Source organism: Cavia porcellus, unplaced genomic scaffold (assembly GCF_034190915.1).
Source record: "Cavia porcellus strain 051 isolate PalLab524CR breed Dunkin Hartley unplaced genomic scaffold, mCavPor4.1 scaffold_10, whole genome shotgun sequence".
NCBI classification, from domain to species: Eukaryota; Metazoa; Chordata; class Mammalia; order Rodentia; family Caviidae; genus Cavia; species Cavia porcellus.
This window is the reverse complement of record NW_026947493.1, coordinates 12,937,519-12,958,619: the sequence shown is the minus strand read 5'-3', so window position 1 is coordinate 12,958,619 and position 21,101 is coordinate 12,937,519. Positions and strand designations below refer to the sequence as shown.

At 36.4% G+C, this 21,101-nt stretch overlaps 1 pseudogene; it reads right to left on the bottom strand.

Moving 5' to 3' along the window:
- Positions 1-212: 212 nt before the first annotated feature.
- On the bottom strand, positions 213-1,623 carry LOC100717895 (cell division cycle-associated 7-like protein; annotated as a pseudogene).
- Positions 1,624-21,101: the final 19,478 nt, after the last annotated feature.

Below are 21,101 nucleotides of genomic sequence, written 5' to 3'. Positions count from 1 at the left end.
AGAAAAAATAGTATGCAGAAACAGTCAACTCTACAAAGAATTTCTGTATAAAAATACAACTTTTAGAAGTCTTAGGTACAAATGCATGTCTTCTTGAAACACTTGGAGTTGGCTTGTTCTTTTTCCTCTCATTAGTCTCTCACCAGCTGCTTCTGCAAGCTTTCTAGATATTCCTTTCCCTCATCACAACCTGACCATAACACTTGGCTACATCAGTGCTTGCCGTGGCACAGCTCCACAGTGGCCGCAGTTACTGATCCCAGGCGGGGAGGACACATCGAATCTGGGTCCAGCGCGGCCCATCTCACATCCTCGCCACAGCAGTTAGGCAGGTGCGGTCCGTAGACCCGGCCTCGCCCGCACCCGCAGCTCCCGTACCGACCCGCTGTCTTGGTGTCCAGTCCTGGGTGGCACGCGTCACCCAGAACTTTACCGTAGATTTCATCTCGAACAGTTATGGCAACATTTTCCAAGCCTCCTTTTTTTTTTTTGTTTTTTTTTTTTTTTTTTGTTTTGTTTTTTTTCATTTTTATCGGTACCAGGGATCGAACTCAGGACTCCCTGTTTACAAGGCAGGCGCTTATGCCGCTGAGCTAAACCCCCAGCCTCCAAGTCCTTTTCAGCGCTGTCCTCCACCAGCCGAAATGAAGACAAGGGACGGCGCTGTCTGTACCTCTGGCATTTATCCACTGTCTTCCTGCTTCTCATACTGTAAAACTCTTTGCAAATTTTGTGGTATATACGGAGAAGTTTTCTACAGCAAACTCCCCTGGGGGACCGCGCACTTTGGGTTGGGTTCAGGCACCTTGTGAACTGACCATCAGAGAGGGCTCCTCACACTGTTTTCTTCTTGGAAGCTAAAGTTGGGGCTCCAGCCCAGAAGAAATCTGGCACTGAGTTCAGCTCCTCCAATAACGGAGGCAGCACGGCCTTACTCCCCTTGCTGTTTGGAGTCCTCTTCAGCAGCACATGCCAGCTCTCCCAGCTCTCCTCCCTGAAGTTGCCCCAGACTCAGGGTCAGACTGCTCCCTTTCCAGTGCCCGTCTGCAGCTTTTTTTTCTTCTAGTAATTTTTTTTTTTTTTTTTTTTTTTTTTTTTTTTTACCATCATGTAAGTATGACCTAGAACACAACTTGGAAGAACTATTTTAATCTGGCTTCTCTGCCCGTTTCTTGGAGGGGAACTTCTAGGTCTGCCTCTCCTGGGCGCTGGCTTTTCCTCCTCCTCCTCCTCTTCCTCACTCACCAGAGAGGCTTTGCCGTTGTCACTCCAGTCTGACTCCACAAGCCTTACTTCTGTGTAAATCCTTCAGTTGTCAGTCTCTGAATCAGTGTCCTCTACGCACATTCTTCTCAGTGCATCCATGAAGTTTTCGGAATGCAAATGCACACGCCGCTGTTTGCCCATCTCCAGGAGGTCAAATCCACTGCAGCTCTCCTCGGAGAACAGGGTCTCCCTGGGAACTCCGTGTTGGAAACCAAGGCGCTCTCTATCATCACTGGGGGCATTAAAGATGACAGTTGCTTCTTTAGGGATCTTCAAAGGTACACATGCATCTTGCTCTGGCCCTTCCTGCTCTCTCTCTTTGTGCACTGCCATGGAATGGACAACTTTCTCCACCATGCCCTTCCGTGATGATGCTTCCTCCTTGGAGTCAGATGATCCATCTGAAACCTTTGGGAGCCAGTTGCCAACTCTGGCCCCCTAACAGGGCTCCAGCTCCCTCCTAGTATGTGGCCACCAAGTTTATTTCTTGATACAAGAAAATTTAACAGTTTTCTAAACATTAATCCATATAATTCATAATGTTAAAGAACAAATATGATTGACTTAATAAGTGCAAAAAACACTTGGATCATATCCACCAGAATTCTGCTAAAAATTCTTGGTAAACTAGGACTGTCGGGCAATACCCTTAGGCTGATGTGAAAGGTTTGGGAAACTACAAAATAAAACTTCAGCTAATATCATGAGCAATGGTGAAAGTCTAAACATTCTCTCTCTAACTTTGGGAAAGTGCAAGGATGCTTAACGTCTTAATATTCATTCACAGAAAATTTTATCAGAGGCCTCAGTCTATGAAAATAAGAATCAAATATGGACAATATGGACAATATGGACAATATGGACAAATATATGGACAAAACAGTCAGCAGGCCCACTTGGCCATAAAACAGCAAAAATCTCCACCACTGTCCTTTTCACTACTTGTAAAACCAATATTTACATGTTCATTTAATATGATGTGTGGTTGTGAACTTAGGCAGAAAATGACAACAGCAGTAGTATCCCCTTACATGGCTTCACACTCCATAGTTTCAGTCAACTATGTCTAGAAATATTAAAGACTAGATTCCAAAATTGTACATCACTACAAGCAGTACAGTAAAAATCTCACGCTGTCCCAATGTGGTATGCCCAGGCTGTGAACTTTGGTCTCTTTGGTCAGTTTACTCATTCGCATATATTACTACCTTGCATTAGTCACTTAGCAACTCAGTAGATTATCAAATTGACATCACAGCACTATGTTTTTCTTATTGTCTTTTTTGGTTGTTTCTTTCTCTACTTTTTTTTTTTTTATTTAGAGAAAAAAAGCAAAACAGAAAAAAAGGGTAGAAATAATACAAAATTTCAAAAAAAAAAAAACAGTAAGAAATCACTAGTCAAAAAACAGCCATAAGAAATTATTAGTTAATAAATTACGTATTGTTATCTTAGAAGTAGCTGTCCAAATTAAAAAATCAAAACATAGAAAATGAACAGCCAATGGGGTTCAAACCCAGAGCTAGGCACCTCAAGTAACACTTATTTTACTTAATAATGGCCCCAAAGTACAAGAGTAGTAATACTGACAATTTGAATAAGCCAAAAAGAACCTATAACAGCTTCCTTTAAATAAAAAACATGGAATCGCTTGGCTTGACAAAGAAACGAAAAAATGACTTGTGAGTTCCTAAGATCTTTAGTAGGAACAAATCTGCCTGTAAAATTGTGAAGATGGAAAGATAAATTTGTCATAGTTTTGCTGCTGCTTCTCGAAGTGCAAAGCTTGCAGCCACAGTGAGTGACTGGTGTTTAGTCATTTGGCTCTTTTAATTTTACCACACAGGCCCACATTATCTCACATAATTACCAAAAGGGGGATGAGTACAGCACAGTGAGACATTTTGAGGGACCACATTCACCTGACTTTTATTATCATACATTGGTATAGTTTTTAAAATTTTATTGTTAGCATTAATTGCTAATGGTGCTTAGTTTATAAATCACATTTTATCACAAGCATGTGTGTCTAGGGAAACTCAGAGTATGAAAATGCCCAAATGCTCACTTCTTATATCTCATCATTACATATAATATAATTTCCTGAGGATAAAGAGACAGACATAATGCAAAGAAAAGGACATATCACTAAAAATTTAAAATGTGTGAAAGAGATTTGGATCAAACTGTTTTAGAAATTGAAAGAGCACATTAACATTACACATGGTTGTTTTATGTATCCTACATGTTTCATATACACTGTACCCTATGTATTTATATAAATTAAATATAAAAACCAAGACAAAATGTATGCATGTTAAGAGTTTATAATTGAGTAGTGAGAAAATAAGTAATTTAACTTAAAAATGACTTTATCTTTTTTTAAAAATTACAATACATGATTTGCTATCTAATTGAAATAAAGTTTAGGAGTCATGGGATATACTGATTCATGTGTTAGATCCAATAACTGGGATAAACGTTAAGAAAACCAAGAATAATTAGGGTAGCGAATTTCATTGAAATAGTATCCTCCAACTTATTTTCCAAAGATTTTGAAAAACAAAATACACATGGAGCAGAATATGCAGATTAACATATTCAATGAAATGTCTAAAGATAAGTATATGTGTCTGGAACACATTTAAAGATACTTCACATCATCTTTGTAAGGTTTCCTAACTGACTTTGAGATGAACTTTTTTATTCTGTATTTATTCCACACAATTGATATCATGAGGTTTACCATTCTTCAGAGGTGGATTTTAGAGTGCAGAGAAAATGAGGGATTTTCTGTCAGTAATACTGCAAGACAAGAGAAGAATTTGGGCCAAGATTCAACTCCTCCAGATGCTGAATTTTGTAATTAGCTGAATGTAGATCATAAGACCTTTTTGGTGTTTCTAATGTTCTTCAGTTGCATCTGTATCTGTTTTATGTACTGTTCCATTAAGAAAGATTCCTCAACAGATGTGGTGTGTAAAGACCATGAGAAAAAAAAAAAGACTTCAGTATACTATATTACCATCAATCTAGCTAAAATTAGTTTTCTTCTGTTTTCAGTGTTTTCCCTGAACCAAAATGCTCCATGCTCCTTGGTTAAGTATGACAGGATCCAGTTAATATACATTTCTGTGGTTTAAGTACACTTTAAGGAACTTTAAGTCCAAATAAAGTTTAAGTTGTGTCAAGGTAGTCAAGTTTTCCTAAACCTGGCTAAGAAGTAGATACAGTGATCTTAGATTCAGTACCAGCAATGTAAAGTTAATTGTCAACCCCATTTTATCCAATCACACTCTGTGTAGTTAAATGAACTGCTTTGAAAGTGATCTATCATAGAGGATGCATTATTAATATTGTTTTCTTTTTCCCTTTTCAACTTAATTATATGTTAGGAATCAAATATTCTTTTCATGTTTGTGGAAAAAGAAACCAAGAATATAGCTTCAGATCCATTTTTGTATGCTGTGATCCACATACAGATGCTCCACATTCTGAGAAAGATTTAACTGTTGATAAATCTACCTGTAGAACTCGGTATTGCTGGTGACTATCTAAATTATCTAGCACAATAACTCAAACTTTCCATCAGTGGAAAGTTGCAAAGGCTTTCTGTATTGCACATTTTTTTAGATCATGGTTAGGGCCATAGCATAATTTATTATTAAAGTGGGATATATTTATAAGTAAAACAGCTAAGAATAATAATTACCCTAAAAAACAAATTTGAAATGAGACATTCCAGAGCAAATCAGAATCCAACTTCTGAAACCAAACTATCTAACAATCTGTATCAACAGGTGACTACTGGATAGTATTAGTTAGCTAACAAAGTTTCCTTCACCAAACTAGTGTACTACCCACCATCTTCCATCTGTGCTTCTTGTCATAATTCTCCTAGCTTCTCTAGGCAACTAGACCCACTGATTTATGGGCTTTTTTCACTTGTTTCTCCTTTACTTGTAATAAGCATGCTTTGAAGAGTACCAACGCATAAAATGCAAAATGGCATATGAGTTGAACACTGGTAAAGAAATAAGACATTGAATAAAACTTTATAAAACTCAAAACCTGATAGTTGGTAAATAATAACACACAAAATGTCAGTTTCTAAACTGTATCAGGACAACAAAAGTTGTTAACAACCAGGAGCACTTGGTATATTAGTTGAGTAGAGCTGCCATGTAAAAACAGCATAAACAATAAAAGGTGATTTAAACAATACATGTTTACTTTCCCACAGTGCTGGAAGATTGAGGTCTGAGATCATAGTCTCAACAGATTTGTGTTCTCCTGAGGGTTTGCTCTTTGCTGTGCCGACAGCTGAGTCCCTGCCATGATCATCTTTCTGCCTGTGTATCTCTACCCTATAATCTCTTCTTGTAAAAATTTGAGTCATATTAGCTGGGACTCAGGCATCTGACCCATTTTGTAATTGCCTCTTTTAAGGCTCTATGTCAAAATACATTCACTTTCAATGCAGGTAGAAATGTCCACTATTTATGAGACACAATTCATTCTACTATATTGCAGGAAGAGTAGATAGAAACTTTCTGCATTAAAAGTGACTGTACTATTTTTGTAACTTTTCAATAAACCTAAACTCATTCCAATATAATATTTGATTCAAAATAGTTAAAATATTTTACTACCTTTTGTGAAACTATATTTTTCTTATTCATAAGAATAAAAATTTGTTAAAATTTAAAACAAAGAATACAACTATCCTCTTTCTGCATGGGTTATTGTGATTTGATTCTGTCTAAATCAATTCTAGAATGATTGTTACACTTATTTATTTTTTATGTGATATATTAGAAATGCAATTGTGACACACATGCCACTGGATACAAACCAGTGAAATTCTTTATAGGACTAACGTCAATTTAGATTACATAAACCTAAATTGTCACTTTAGGAATTGTTTCATTTTGGTAATCTTAGACAGGACATAATTGATTTTATTTCCCTACGTACTTTTTAATAGACATAAGCACTATTTATATTCCACACCAATTGAAATTACTCACAAACAGTCATAAGTGATGATATCAGCCTGCTCAGAAGGCCCAGGAAGGTTTTTCCAGGTGTGGTCCCAGGGTTAATGAATGCATATGTGAAAGATATCAACAACAACAGCATGCAGCATTGAGCAGATCAGAGAGCAAGAGTACAAAAGTCACCTGCATCTTTATGATATAATTCTTACACAGGTTGTTACCTCATATTTACATTCTTGCACAGTGCCATAACCAGCACATACATGTTTATCTGTGCTAAGTTGTGGTAACATAACTGTAATCCACTATGCACCTGTGTTAGACAAGTGGGGGTGGGCACATCCTCTCTTCAGGCATCCTTAGATACCCCTGGGCTTTGAAGCAGTCTGTGTGGTTACCAACAGATGAGTAATACTAAGAATAAATCATAGGTGGGCATGTTAGTTGAGCACCTGAAATTCTAGTTCTCTGAAAAGTTGAAGCAACAGCATTCCAAGTTTGAGCCTGGCTTGAGCAATTCAGTGCCTCATTGAGACTCTGTCCCAAAGTTAAAAGAAAATAAAAGAGAGTAGGGATATAGACATGTGCAAAGGTCCTAATACCATAAAAACATTAGATCAATATTTGATCATTATTCTCCAACACAAGATAACAGATATGAGTCTCTAAAGGTGTTTTGTTGCATTTGATAGCAATTGCTTTATGAAAATGTTAAAATCATATGACAAGGCTTGAGACAGTTTTCACTTTATTTGTATTTATAACAGGATAATTGTAAGCAGCAGTACTTTCGGAGCATTTTACCATGCATCTTTTCAAAGGTCTCTATAGGGGAATCAGCTTACACTTACAATGCCCAAGACCTCTGAGGGTTTTCAGTATTATGAGAAATCCTTCTGTCTATATTTACAGCAGAAGAATCATACTTTTAACAACCTCCAGAGAAAACTACCAACAATCTCCATTCACAACTGGCATGTCTTTCATTAAGATTTGGAATAACTATTTAAAATTTCAAAAATTGAAAGCAACCTAAGTATCTAACAATGATGAGTCAACAAAGACAATGTGGTACACATACACAGTGGAATACTATCTGACCAAAACAAAAATGAAATTCAGTCACTTCCAACAAAATGAATGGAACTGGAGGTTGTTAAGTTAACTGAATATTACAAACATAGCATGACAAGAACCCCATTATCTTAATTTTATGTAAAAACTAAAAATAATTGATCCAATGGAGCTTGAGAGTAAAGGACACTTGCCAGAAGTTGCAGTGATGGTAGAGATGGGGGCAGATTAATCAACAGATACTAATTCATAACTAAATAGAAGCAAAAATTCTAGTGCGTTATTGCACAGTAGAATGTCTATACATAACAACAATGCATTGCAAACTTCAGGAAGTTAAAGAAAGTATTTTGCATTTTCAGATAAATGTCAAGTGTTTGATGAGATACATATATTCAACCTAATTTAAACAATAAACAGTGTATCAGAAAATTACACGATGGATCAAAACACCATATGTCACCTAAATAACATGTACAATTTTTATAAATTAGTCAAGAAGTAACTTCTAAAAAGAGCTGATATAAAGCAAATACAACTCTGAGACCTAGATTTTTTCCCAAGCCTAACAAACCAAAAGGAAAAAAGAAGACAAGTAATTCCATTAAGTCCAGGATGTGTCTTTTGCAATAAGACTCCAAAATGTTACTGAATGTTGAGATTCATGAAACTGGTGTTTTATTGAAAATTTGGGAAATATTTTGACACTTACTTTTGTTTGTTTGAACAAGACTGATGCGGTTTTAATTCTGAAGCACATACGTGGCTGTCACTTTCCAAGCTCGAGTTAAAATCTGCACTGCTCAGCAATCTCTACCATTAGATTTGTGAGTGTTTTCACCTTTGTTCTTTCTCATGGACAAGGTTACTCCAGAACCATATTCTATGTATCTTCTTATTTTACTAATTAGTATTACTCTTTTATGTTTTAAATATTAATCAATTTCAAGTTATGTATTTTACCGGTTTGTTGACATTTATGTCTACTTCAATGTCCACAATATAGGGATAATGCTACCTCCTATAAACAATATTAATGAAAATTACTTTAGCTTAGTGATACCAGTTCCTAGAAAGGGGGGACGTTTGTGAAATAGAAGCCATTTTTATTTGATCGTAGTGTAGCTGTGACAGTTTCTCTTTTAGCACAACTTGTCTTCAGAAGGCACACGTGGAGCAATGGAAGAATGCCCAGCCTGACACTTACGTATGAATTATATGTAGACTACACATGATACAGTTCTTCTTTTAGACTTATTTGCACCGTGTTCTTGTCCAAGGGAGGAAGTTTGAGAGAATAGCCTGAGATATGTGTGATTTATTAATAAAAATTTCTATTGTCAAGGTCTACATAGCTCTAGATTTTCTAAGTACATAAATTCTGTCCATAAGTCTCAGTTTCCATAGCCACAATCATAGTTTTAGTAATAAAAGATTAAATAATTTATTCATGAACAAATAAAGAGTGATCTTCTTATAAAAGGGACATCTCATTTTCTTGAATTAAAATAGAGAAACAAGTCACTAAAACGACAATAATTCTAAATGCAAAGCGGGTAATTCTAAAGCTCTGAGAAAGGAACATTGTATCTTCAAAGTATTTGCTCAGAAAATCCAGTAGTAAGTACAGTATGTGAAAAACTTATTTCAATTTTATCATTAAAAGAGCATTGAAGATATATATAAAATAAAAAGTAAACAGCTGACTAAGCCAGAGAAGAGAAAGATTTTCATTTAGAAGAATAACTACAATTTTAACAGCTGGCATATATTAAATGAGAAGCTGAATGCTTTAGAAAAAAATAAAAAGAAACAATTTAAATTTTACTAATGGTCCAAAGCACTAACACAGAAGAAAATGTGTATATTCCAATAGACCAGTGTGACTTCACCAAGAGCAGCCAGGTTTAGAATTTCACCAAAAAGCAATGTTAGAATACCAGGGGAGACCTAGAGCGAGAGTAACTGGAGAAATAGGCCTGAAAGACTGAGGCGGGAAAACCAGTGGTTACATGACTCCCAGGCAGATTTTAAAGGACAGCATGGAAGGTTATGGCTGATACTAACAGGACTCTAGAAAGGTCTTTATTATTGCCAGCCACTGGTGGGGTCAAAGGGAGATTTTTGCGGGTCAGGTCCCCAGGTTAAAGAACATATGTGCAAGACATTGGCAGCAACAGCAGGCAGCATGGAGCAGAGCAGAACACAAGAGCACAAGAGCCTCCCAGGTCTTTATTGTCTGATTCTAATACAGGTTGTTATCTCATATTTACATTCTTACATAGTGCCGCAAACAGTGCACGCAAAGTCATGGTTCATAACTCTATCCTGCTGTGCACCTGTGCTTGACAATCAGACTCACATCTTCAGGTGACCTTAGATTCCCTTGAGTTTTCAAGCAGTCTGAGTGGTTCCCCACAATTGTCTATATAACTACATTTTATATTCACTGAGGACTGTGTCTATGAAATGTGTAGCATTATGACCATAAAAGAAATTGCAATAGGGATAATGCAGCTTTGCTTGGAAGTGAGGCAAGGAAATGATAGAACCGGCATAAGCTCAGGTTAAATGTTGATCTGCTGACAAAATACCTCCTAGGTAGGAATGTCTAACTGGGAGGTAAAGTACAGTAAGACTTAGGCGAGCAAGAAATGACACTGGTAAACTCAGAACTTTCTCTGTATAAGAAAATACAGAAAATGCTTTGGTAGCAGAATTGAGATGAGCACATTACAATAATTAGTGTATGAACCAAAAGAGAAAAATTTAAAAATTACATTGAAATCCACCAAACAGTGCTGGATTTAAATATATCATAGAAAAGAAAATGGTCCCATTTTATTTTTTAATGGTCCTGTTTTAAAGTGTTAAGTCATCAGAAGCTCAACTGAACCCTGTTGAAGACAGAATAGCAATGAACAGAAGTACACTCATATGCATATTCTACTGCTAATGGCAAAACTATACTAAAAAAAGGGCTGAATGTTATACACTGAAGAGTGAAAATATCTTGAGAGTAGATATTGGTCTTCAGAGGCCACTAGTTCCACATTTTCTGGCACTGAGAGTGACTTCAATCTGGCCACATGTCACAAAGCCTCTGTTACAGTGGTTCTCAATTTTGGCAATATGTTTTAGCCACCTGGGAGCTTTAAATTACTGGTGAGCATCCCTTCGCTAGAGAGGATCAGCGCCATGTGTGACAACCCCCAGGTGAATCTAAAATACAGCCAAGATTGAGGACACTGGCTGTATTCCAATAAGCAGATCTATTCATTCTAGGCTCCACTGGCAGGTTTCGTCCCTTCTTGTTTTGGAATGGATAAGGTGGGTAAAATCTGTCTCCTATGAATGTTTTCTCCTTCAGCTTCACATTTACTTCAACTAGGGAGTCACTTTCTCGAGACACCTGAATGATATTCGGGGAAAATTTCCTCTATCACCAGGTTGATAACAGAGGAGTAATACTTTGCCTTTGAAACTTAATATTATGAAGATGGAAAATAGATTCTTCCGAAAGTTTCAGTTTCCTTCTCCTGAGACAGATAACTTCACTCTTAGGTGACCAAAGAATTAATGTCTAAATCAACATAGTAAAAGAATAAAATATGCTGACCTCTTATTACAAGCCCAGTTTATATCCATTCAGTGAGATCCATGGGCAATAGTAATTCACCCTGTCCCCCACAGCTTTCTTAAGGATTGAAAGAAGTGATACAAAATTCTTGGCTTTAGATGTAAAGTCAGAACATGTCCCAAACTATCACCTCCCTGGTTTACATGTGCAGGGACGCTCTCTCTGGTTTAGTGATGTCTGGGCCAAGATTGAGAGGAGAAAATGGTCTAAGGCTTGGCTTGGACTCACAAAGATAACTGGTTCACTATTGAAATTATGTGGGCACATTGTTGTGATAACTTTTGTAGACTTCATTCATTTTATTTCTTGAATCTTTCATAATTAAGGTAAGACAGTAAGGTTCTAGTTAGTAAGTGGCCAACCTGAATACCCCTAAAATTATAACCTATAAAACGGATTGCCTTAAAACAAGTTTTCCCATATAGAGATATACAGGTTATGATTTATAAGATCATTAGCACCCTTAGATGTCCAAGATATTGTAAGTACTATGGGTAAAGTAAAAAATAGCTTGACCCAAAGTGAATGGTGGGAGCTGAACTACAATCTCACAGTACAAAATCATAAACTTTCCAACTCTGTGGCTAGAATTCGACCACTTAAGCTTTTGCTCTATGGTCAAAACAAAGCTAAAAGTGAATTCACTGGAAAATAAATCTTTAAAACACTCTTAAATTTTATTAACCATCAGAGATAAACAACTATAACAGAATTTTCACTTTTGCCAAGATAAAGCATAACAAAGCCAATTACCCTTCTGTCTGAAATAAACAAACAGCTGACATGGATAAAGGGGTAGAAAGGAGAAGCCACAAAGATCATAAAAACTTTTTTGTGAGACAATCAACATATTTATTACCTTATCTTGAACATAATGATGGTTTTAACAATGTATATGTGCATAAAAATTTAACAAATGGTATATTTTACAGGAAGACTATCATACCAATTTTAATTCAATAAATCTTATATCCAGAAACACAATATAATAACACTAAACATGCAGAATCCCTGAAATTAAAAAAAATGAGAGTTTATCTGTTACTTCTATCATAGAAGAGCCAGAAATCTCATCTATTACTAATAAATATAAAACCTGACATATATATCATTTTGTAAAACTGATTGGCTAATTGTGTGCTATACATATTATCAGGTATGTATCTAATACAAATTCATATAAATATTTACAAAAAGACGACTTCTAAACTGTTTGTAGCAACACTATTCACAATACTTCCTAATTGGAAATGAAATGTGACATCTTCTCAAGGTAACAATATACAACAATGACAATAATGTACAACTGTACATCTAAAGAAACTACATTCAAAATAACACATAGGTATACAACAATGAATATACAAACATTCCACTGGGTTAAGGCAAACTATTACTTTGGCTAGTCAAGTTAGTAATCCCTTTTAGGTGGATAGCACACTGTGGGCAAACTGAGAGCTTTATACTTGTGTACTTTTCCGTATTAGACCACAACTGTTAAAAAACAAACAGAAAACATTGAAGAGTGGTACTCAAACTGGAAAGCGTTAAAGTTACTACTTTTTAATATCTAGTGATGCTCATTTTCAAACTAATCTGTCAGTTCCAAATTCTCTTATTCATTATACTAGGGAAAGTCCAGGGAAAAAAATTATGACTGTGCTTTCCCAGGAAGAGAGAGGAACTCTATGTGTAAAACAGATTAAGGAAAGGGAGAAGGGGTGACAGCAAATGCAGATCTTAATTTATAGTGAGAAAATCCTGTGTTTGTAGCTATTCAGGTGGCCCAGAAAATTATGTAAGAAAGGGGAACAGGAAAATATGAGTTTTAGACAGAAGTTAACATTTTAGATAAAGGAGTAACAAGAAGTTGTGTGTAGCATTGGACACTATTTGGACACTATTTTATTTTAAATTACAGGTAAAATCAGATTGTACCATAAATAGGGAGGTTGCTCTGGTCATCATTGTGCACTATGACACCATAAAGTGAACATGACATGAAAATGTCAGGTGCCAGTGCTTCTGCTACAGGTCAGTGGGTCCCCACAATTCTGCTCGTGGGTCTCCTGTTTCTCCTGAGCATATATGTAAAGAAATACTTTTAATAGCAGGCCTTTTACCACCTAGCATTCAAATAGAGAAAAATTAATCTTTTGAAAGACTTTACTAGAATATCTAAAACATGCAAAATTTGTAAGGAGGACTCAGTTTGTATTAGTTACTCAGTTTTAACATTTATTACCAATTAGATAAATCTGGGTGCAGTCATGATAATACCAGAACATGTATTAATTTAAAGCAAATTCCAAAATCCTTATCATTGGTCTATAAGTATCTACAAAGAATAACGATGTTTGGTTTTGTTTATCATACAATGATTCACATTTAAAATTCAGATATATCCAAGACAGGTAAAATGTAGATATCAAGGGACCATGTGAGTCTGACAAATGTACATTTCCTCTAGCCAATGTCTTCATCAACATATACAGCCATGACATCCTTCTGTCATCCCCATTGCTAGTCTATTCACCCGTAGAACAAGTATTCAGATTTTTGCCACCTAAATTTAATTTTGATCAATCTTGAAATTCAGTGAAATGGAGAATTATGTTTTCTTTTGTCTTTGTTTCATTTTTAAACCTAAATTTTTCTTCTACTGGTAATCCTAGTGCATAAAAAATTGATAAACTGATATTATCACATTATTCACTTGTGAAGAATTTCTTAACTCACATTCATATATATATATATATATATATATATAATGAATATATATATATATATATATATATATATATTTATATATCATGTCAGAAAGGGAGGGTTTTCTATCGATGGTAGAATATTTAGCAGCATCCCAGGCTTTTGCCTACTAAAGGCCAGGATCAATCCTTACTCACTATTGTTACAACCAAAAATTTCTCCAGACATTGCCATGAACAATCTTGTTATATAACTGCCCAGTTTGTTTCTGAGCCCACTGTATTTATTTTTTATACACAATTTAGCAAAAAGGCATAGGGTACATGACTTTGTTAATCAAAATAGGTAGAAAATAGGTTCATTTATTTTGCAAATTTGGCTTTAATTTTAAATCAGTTGTGTTGTGACATTTCTTTGGTAAAGGAAACAAACTTCATCAAAAAACACTCAAATTTTTAATAGTGGTTTAAAATGATTTCTTCGCACAAAGCCACAAGACAGATTTAGAAAACACTGAGGCGTTTCCATCCAAGTGTCCTGCAAGCCCACCACAGTAAGGGTGCACACGCTGGCAGAGAGGCAGGCTGAGGTAATACTGTGCAGCATATGCATGGAAGCTTGTAGTCACAAGGCTGATACCAGTGACCGGAATGAGAAGAGTCTTGGCCAAAAGTGTCCCAAATGTCCATCTCATCCCTGGCACAAAATTTGATATTTAAATGCCAAAACTCACAGAGGATGGATTCCTTCTGTTTGGAATCCATCTGCCACTCTTCACTATCTCCAGTTTTTTATTATAAGAACAGATTTATATTGTAATATTATCTGTTTTCATTCCAACATTGGGCTAAACAATCTGGTGTGAAAACAAGGTCACCCCACACTATTACTCATAGCAGCTTTCATTTAGGATAAGATAAAAAAAATAGAGCATAGATTCTACACCTTAAATGTGGAGAGGTTCTAGTTGAATACAAATACTTGAGGATGGTCACATTTGTTGCTAGTTTCTGAAAATAAAATTCATAATGAAGAAAAAATAGCAATTTAGACAAGACATAGCCTTTCTGAGGTGTTGGCATATTCAACATTTAAAGGATCAAGTCTCTCTTCACAAAGAGACACTAGCCTGCAGAGAAGTTACATATTTTGAGAAAAGGTAGCAATGATGAAGAAGGTACTGGTCAAAGTGTCTCAGGGCTTGAAAGCTCAGCTAGGAGGCATGACACCCTCACAGCAGACAATAGGGAAAGCGACTCCACCTCACAGTGTACTGACATAGGCAACATGAATAACCCAGTCCATGTAGAGCAGATGACTCTCCACTGTGGGACTGGCTGTTTAGCAGTAGAGGGATGGGACAGTCACTACTGGGACCTTGAGTATCTGCTGTCTTCTCAGCAAACACAGCAAGGCCTGGAGCAGCTACCTTTCAGCTTTTGATATCTCTACTAATTTAGGGAAAGAGAAACATATACTGGGAAAAAGTGACTTAAATTATTTGATTTAAAATGACTCGAAAATAAAAATGATAGCAACAAGTGTTGGCAAGAATATAGAGCAACGGGCACCTTCATTCGCTGTTGGTGAGAATATAACATGCTGCAGCCACTTTGGAAACATTGTGACAGTTCCTCAAAAAGTTACATGTGGTTAGCATGTCACCTAGTACTCTTCCTCATATGTAACCACCCAGGATAACTGAAAGCATTAACTTTGACAGAATTTTACCTGTAAGGCACTCAGGAAAAATGCATGAGTACTGTTCACATAGAAACTTCCACATAAATGTGCAAAACAGCATGACCCCTGGTGATCAAAAAGGAAAAAATCCAACAGTCCATCAACTGATAAATAAAAGTAAACTAGGTTTTGTCCTACAATCACATTCATCTATCAAAGGGCAAAAGGTTGTTCATTTTATACTACCAGCACTGAGAGTCTTTTCTCTTTCAACATTCTGAGAGCCTGTGGCTTTTAATTGACTTTCTGGAAACATAAAGAACCAGAGTCCAAAGAATCTGTTTCCTGGTATCCTCATCTGCAAGATAAGATCAACCACTCTGCCTTCATCACAGAGTTTAGAATATTAGATATTTTTTTCACACACCAAAAAAAAATGGGTTGAGTGCTTGGCTTACTGGTGGACCACCTACCTAGGATGGGTAACAGCACACACACACACACACACACACACACACACACACACACACACAGTGCAGCCATATTGAGGAATTTCCTATGCTGTTAATGTTCTGTTTCCTAATCTGAGTAGAAATTTCTCCTAAACCTACACCCCAAAATCCAGCGAATTTTAAAGTGATGCATTCTTGTTGCTGACAAGAGCCTACCTAGACCAGAATCTGGGCCCCAGTTGTCTGGATGCTTGGGTTTGTTTGCCTACCTGCAACCAAAAGTATGAGAAAAATCTATGAAAATGAGTTTATTTACAGTTTCACCAAATTGAAAAGGACAACTAGTACTCCTGTTGTGCCGCACCAACCTCTTACCAAAGCACTGTAATTTATAAATGAGGTGAAATGAAACAAAATAAAGTAAATTTCTCCATACAGATTTAGTCAAGCAATGGCCTCCAGGTCTGAAAGTACTGAATCCTCCTTGGTGACATGCATAGAGGTTGAGAGAATGGGGAATAGCGTTTACACTCAGCATGGGGAAACTTGGAAAAAGTCTAATGGCTAAAAGAAAAAAAATTCTAATATTTTTATGGAAAAAATAAAAAAATGTAACAAAACAATACAAGAATAACAATAGTAATATATTGCATGTTATCTTTAAAGCTGTTGCTCGCGGTAGAAGATATGGGCATAAAAATTTTTCCTCATGTTTTAAGATCTGTTTTATCTTCTCAGTTCCATCCTTACCTCCTGTCCAAACATGTGCTCCATCTCCTTTGGCTGTTATCTCAACTCTCTGTTTGATTCTTTTAACAGAATTAGTCCTCCATCAAACGCTTCCACCTGTTTCATTTTAATAAGTTAACTTCCAAAATCAATTATAGCTCTTGATAGAAAGGCATAATCTGCTCCTTTACTGTCACATCCCTTGGACCTTGAAAAGTACCCAGCTTATGGCAAGAGTTGCAACTACCTGATAAGTGACTCCTACCCTCATCTGCCTGACCTACATGGTCCACCAGCATTTGACATGTAAGGGACTCCAGTAACGTAAGTGTACACTGTCCTAGACCCCACTTTCTGGTTGCCAGGAATGATACCAAAGAAGAGCCCCAAAGGAGAATGTTCAAGACCAGTGATGCCAAATCTTTTAGAGATGAGTGCCTAAACCACAACTGAAAACCCACTTGTTAATTTTGAAGTGCTAACACTGCAATTAAATAAGAATGCTGAAGTTTTAGTTTAGAAAGTAAAATTCATTCAATCACATCTTTCATCTTATAATAAAAGCAAGTAACATGGTTTGCCACCACTGCTCAGGATCAAAGTCTCTGAGTATAAGACCTCTAACAAAGGATAGAAGAGAAATTTAATGTTGATGTGTTAGAATGAATGATATGCATCAGTGGGGCAAAAAGGGGGGAATACTCTGCACTCAGAGACCATAAGGACAAGTATGAGACCAGAAAAAGCCAAGCAAATGGAGGGCCTGAAGTGGAATTAAATTTACTTTTTGTAGTTGCATTTCCACTGGGGACACTATTAACTCACAGGCCTAGCATGCCTCTGTCTGGGAGAATTTGAATTCCTTGACCCAGAAGAAAGAAGCTGAACCATGATGGTTTCACTCAGACTGCTACACAAAGAAAATATTCTCTTCACTCTTTTGCTCCAACTTCACTCGGCAAAGGATTGCAATGTGTCTATGTGCAGGCGGAGAGCAATGGGATACTCATACTCAAGGATATCCAAGCATGATGCTGATCTGTGATCTCTTAGAGTCATCGGGCAGCAAAGGAAGAAGCACTATGGACACTTTCACGCCCACAGAGTCCCTAACGTTCCTCTGACCTGCCTGAGACACAGCATTGCCAAGTCAAGTTTCACAATACTCAAGCCCAGAAAAGGCACCCAAGAATCATCACAGCATTGACTGATTGGTGTCCCAGAGTATAGGAGAAAAGGTTCGTCTGAATGATGACTAAGCCAGACAAACATGCAGCTCCGAGGTCCCCTAGAGACAGGAGCACAGCTCAAGACTCACAGTGCTGTGGATGCTGTATCTGTTGCACTTACCTGCTAGGTGCACTCCATACCTCACAGGAGAAGAATGCTGCAGCTCATGGCTTCCAAGAAAGGCACTTTCTCCAGCAGCCTGGAAAGGTGCACAGTACCACTTTCGCTTAAGGGCAGCCAATGACTAACTGATAGTTGGATGAAAAAAAAAACCTGAAAAGCTTGGTCTCCCTTTGCCTTAAGGCAGGACAAGCTGTAGTACAGCTTAGCTCCAGATGGTCACATGGAACACCCCATGGCTAGAACATCTGAGACCATATTCTCACTAATTTTGTGTTCCTTTTCCCTTCTCAATAAACCACATGGTACAGAAGCTTGTCTCAAAAGTTATCACCAAAATGGTGATGGCTGTGGTAGTGTTGAAGTTGAAAATTTGACAGGATTTCTTTCATTTTCCTTTTTTCATAGCTTGCTATACAATATTACTTTATATACAAAAGAATATCTTTAACTGAGCAAATAAAATATACCTTACAAATCACTTTCAATAATGCAAAATATCTGAACTGAATCAGTAATCCTGGCTGGTTGCAACTGGAGGGCCCAGTGGATCCAGCAAATTAGCCAAAGCTTGTTTAACTCCTGCTCTACTATGGTGGATAGGGAGGCCTCCCAGGGTTTCCCACTCCAATTCAGTCTCTGTCATGCTTGTATGTGAATTTACAGAGATCACTTTCCTCCCCAAGGATCAAATTTCCAGTTGTGAGCAGTTTCATTGAGAAAGATTCTCCTGGCCTTGAAACAGCCCAATTATTTGATACAAGGAATCAAGGAGAAATCCTCTGGCTCAGGAGTGCAGTAATTTCACCATACTTGAAGTGATACAAAAGATGAGCAAAACTTCCCCCAGGGTCTGGTAGGGTTGTATTAGTCTTTGTTTTTCATCTCAGAGACTTAATAATAACTTTTTTTGGTTAAAGGGTATTTTTACTCTCAGCTTTGCATGGCTACAGTTACATACTTCACCTACATACCAGCTCTTAAATATCTTCAGAGAAAGGTCTTCAAAATTAAGACTATAGATGACTATACTTGCACTAGTATTACTGAAATATTTTCAGTGCTTATTTAAATGCTTGTTATCTACTTGGACTGAAATATTTACTAATGATTTTAACACCCTGTCTTTTATTACTTTCTTCTCATTTTAAATACATTTTGTCTCATATGCTTATACCTAACTCTGTTCTCTTTTGTTTGCAACTTGCAAGAAGTGTCTGTATACTTTCCTGTTCACAATTTGTGTTTGACTCTAAACTGATTCTCTTATAAACAACATATAATTAACTGGATGATATTTTCCCACTCGTTTTCTCAATTTCTATCTTGAATAGGAAAAAGGGAACTCATTTACACTCAAAGTAATTACTAATAAGGAAAAATCACCTCCGTGAGTGTTTTGCACTATCTATAGGCCTTACAGATTTTTGCCCCTCATTTCTTGTATTTTGAAATGTTCTTCACAGTGAAATGTTTACATTTGTTTCTCATTTTTATGTATTTTATAGATATTTGTAAATACATGAATATTACATTTAAAAGTCTCAAGTATACCAACCACCCTGACATGAATTTGTGCTCATTAAAATTGATGACAAATACAATTCTATTCCACACATCTCTAATCCCACTCCTTTTCAGTAACAGAAGTCATAGAGTTTCATCTGTATAATACTGTATGTCTCAGAATATACGCTAATTTAATTTGAAATGGCTACATGAGTTTCTAACATTATGTAGAAAATAAAATTAGTTTTGGCTTTCACAGTTGTCTGTGTATTAACTTTACCAGAGTTTTTCATTTATTCATAAAATTTTTAGTTCCTGTCTAATGTCCTTTTATTTTAATCTGAAGGTTCACTTATGTGTAAGAAAAGTCTAGTGGCGGAAAAAAATCCATAAAACTTATATCTAGGAATATCTTTTTTTTTTTTTTTTTTTTTTTTTTTGTCTTTTTTTCCTTTTTATCGGTACCGGGGATTGAACTCACGATTGCCTGCTTTCAAGGCAGGCACTTATGCCGCTGAGCTAAACCCCCAGCCCCATATCTAGGAATATCTTAATTTCTCCCATTTTTAACAACAGTTTTGATGAATACAGACTTGTGGATTGACTAGGATTTTTTCTTCTCCTCTTCCTCTTCTTCTTCTTTCCTCTTCTAATATAGTATTGTACATATCAAGTCATTTCCTCCTGACCTCCAAGAATTTTGATGAAAAGCATATTCTTGTGATTTTTGTAAGAATAACATACCTTGTTGTATTTTATAAATAGAACATTTTCTTATATTATCATATCAGTGAAGTTTTAACAAATTTGAGATCACTCAGAAATTTCTTAAAGAGAAATCAGACAGGTTGAGTGTAGACAACATGAGGTCTTTAAAAATAACAGGCCTTACAAATTTCCATACTGAAGACTCAAAGGACACTGAACCATCCTACAGACTTTAACTACTGAAAACTTAATGTCAGTCTCTATGACCAACGAAAGAAAAATATTTTGAAATTCTTTGTTTATTAAAGTCTGAAAAGTCCTTAAAGTAAAACTGTAAGGTGACCACTGTGGGTTATGACCAGGAGTGATCTTTTCAACTGCTGTACCTTAGCCCCCAGCTTCACAAACACTTCATTTCTGGACCAACAGTAAATTTTTCAAATCTCTCTGCACTGCTGTTTGCTCTCGATTCTCAATATCTGTGTAAAGCAGCCAACAGGATCAATGTCATAGTCTGAATATTTGCCTGCCATAAAATTTTCCCAAGCAGCTCATTTAGCCCCTTATCTTTAAATTCAGCCTCACAGATAGAGATATAGGGCATGATGTAAACAAACTATGTGCTAGAATTTTCTATGTTACATTTGGTACCTCTTGCTCAGTTCCCAGGAGTTTTGGTTGACATCTGAAACCTCTTCAGGCAGACTTTCACTATACATATTCCCATCAGCATTCTGGTATTCTGAACTCCCACAAGAATTTCTAATCAATTTCTGTTTATAGCATTCTAGGACTTCTCTAGTTTGCATTTCCCAACCTTCCCAAATTCTGCCCACAAATCAGTTCTATTGGCCCTCTGAATCACATGACTGTGGATAGTTACAGTAATAACCCCACTTTTCTGGTTCCAGTTTTCTGTTAGTCACTTTTATCATTGCTAGGACAAATTATCTGACATGTGCAACTTAAAGGAAAAGGTTT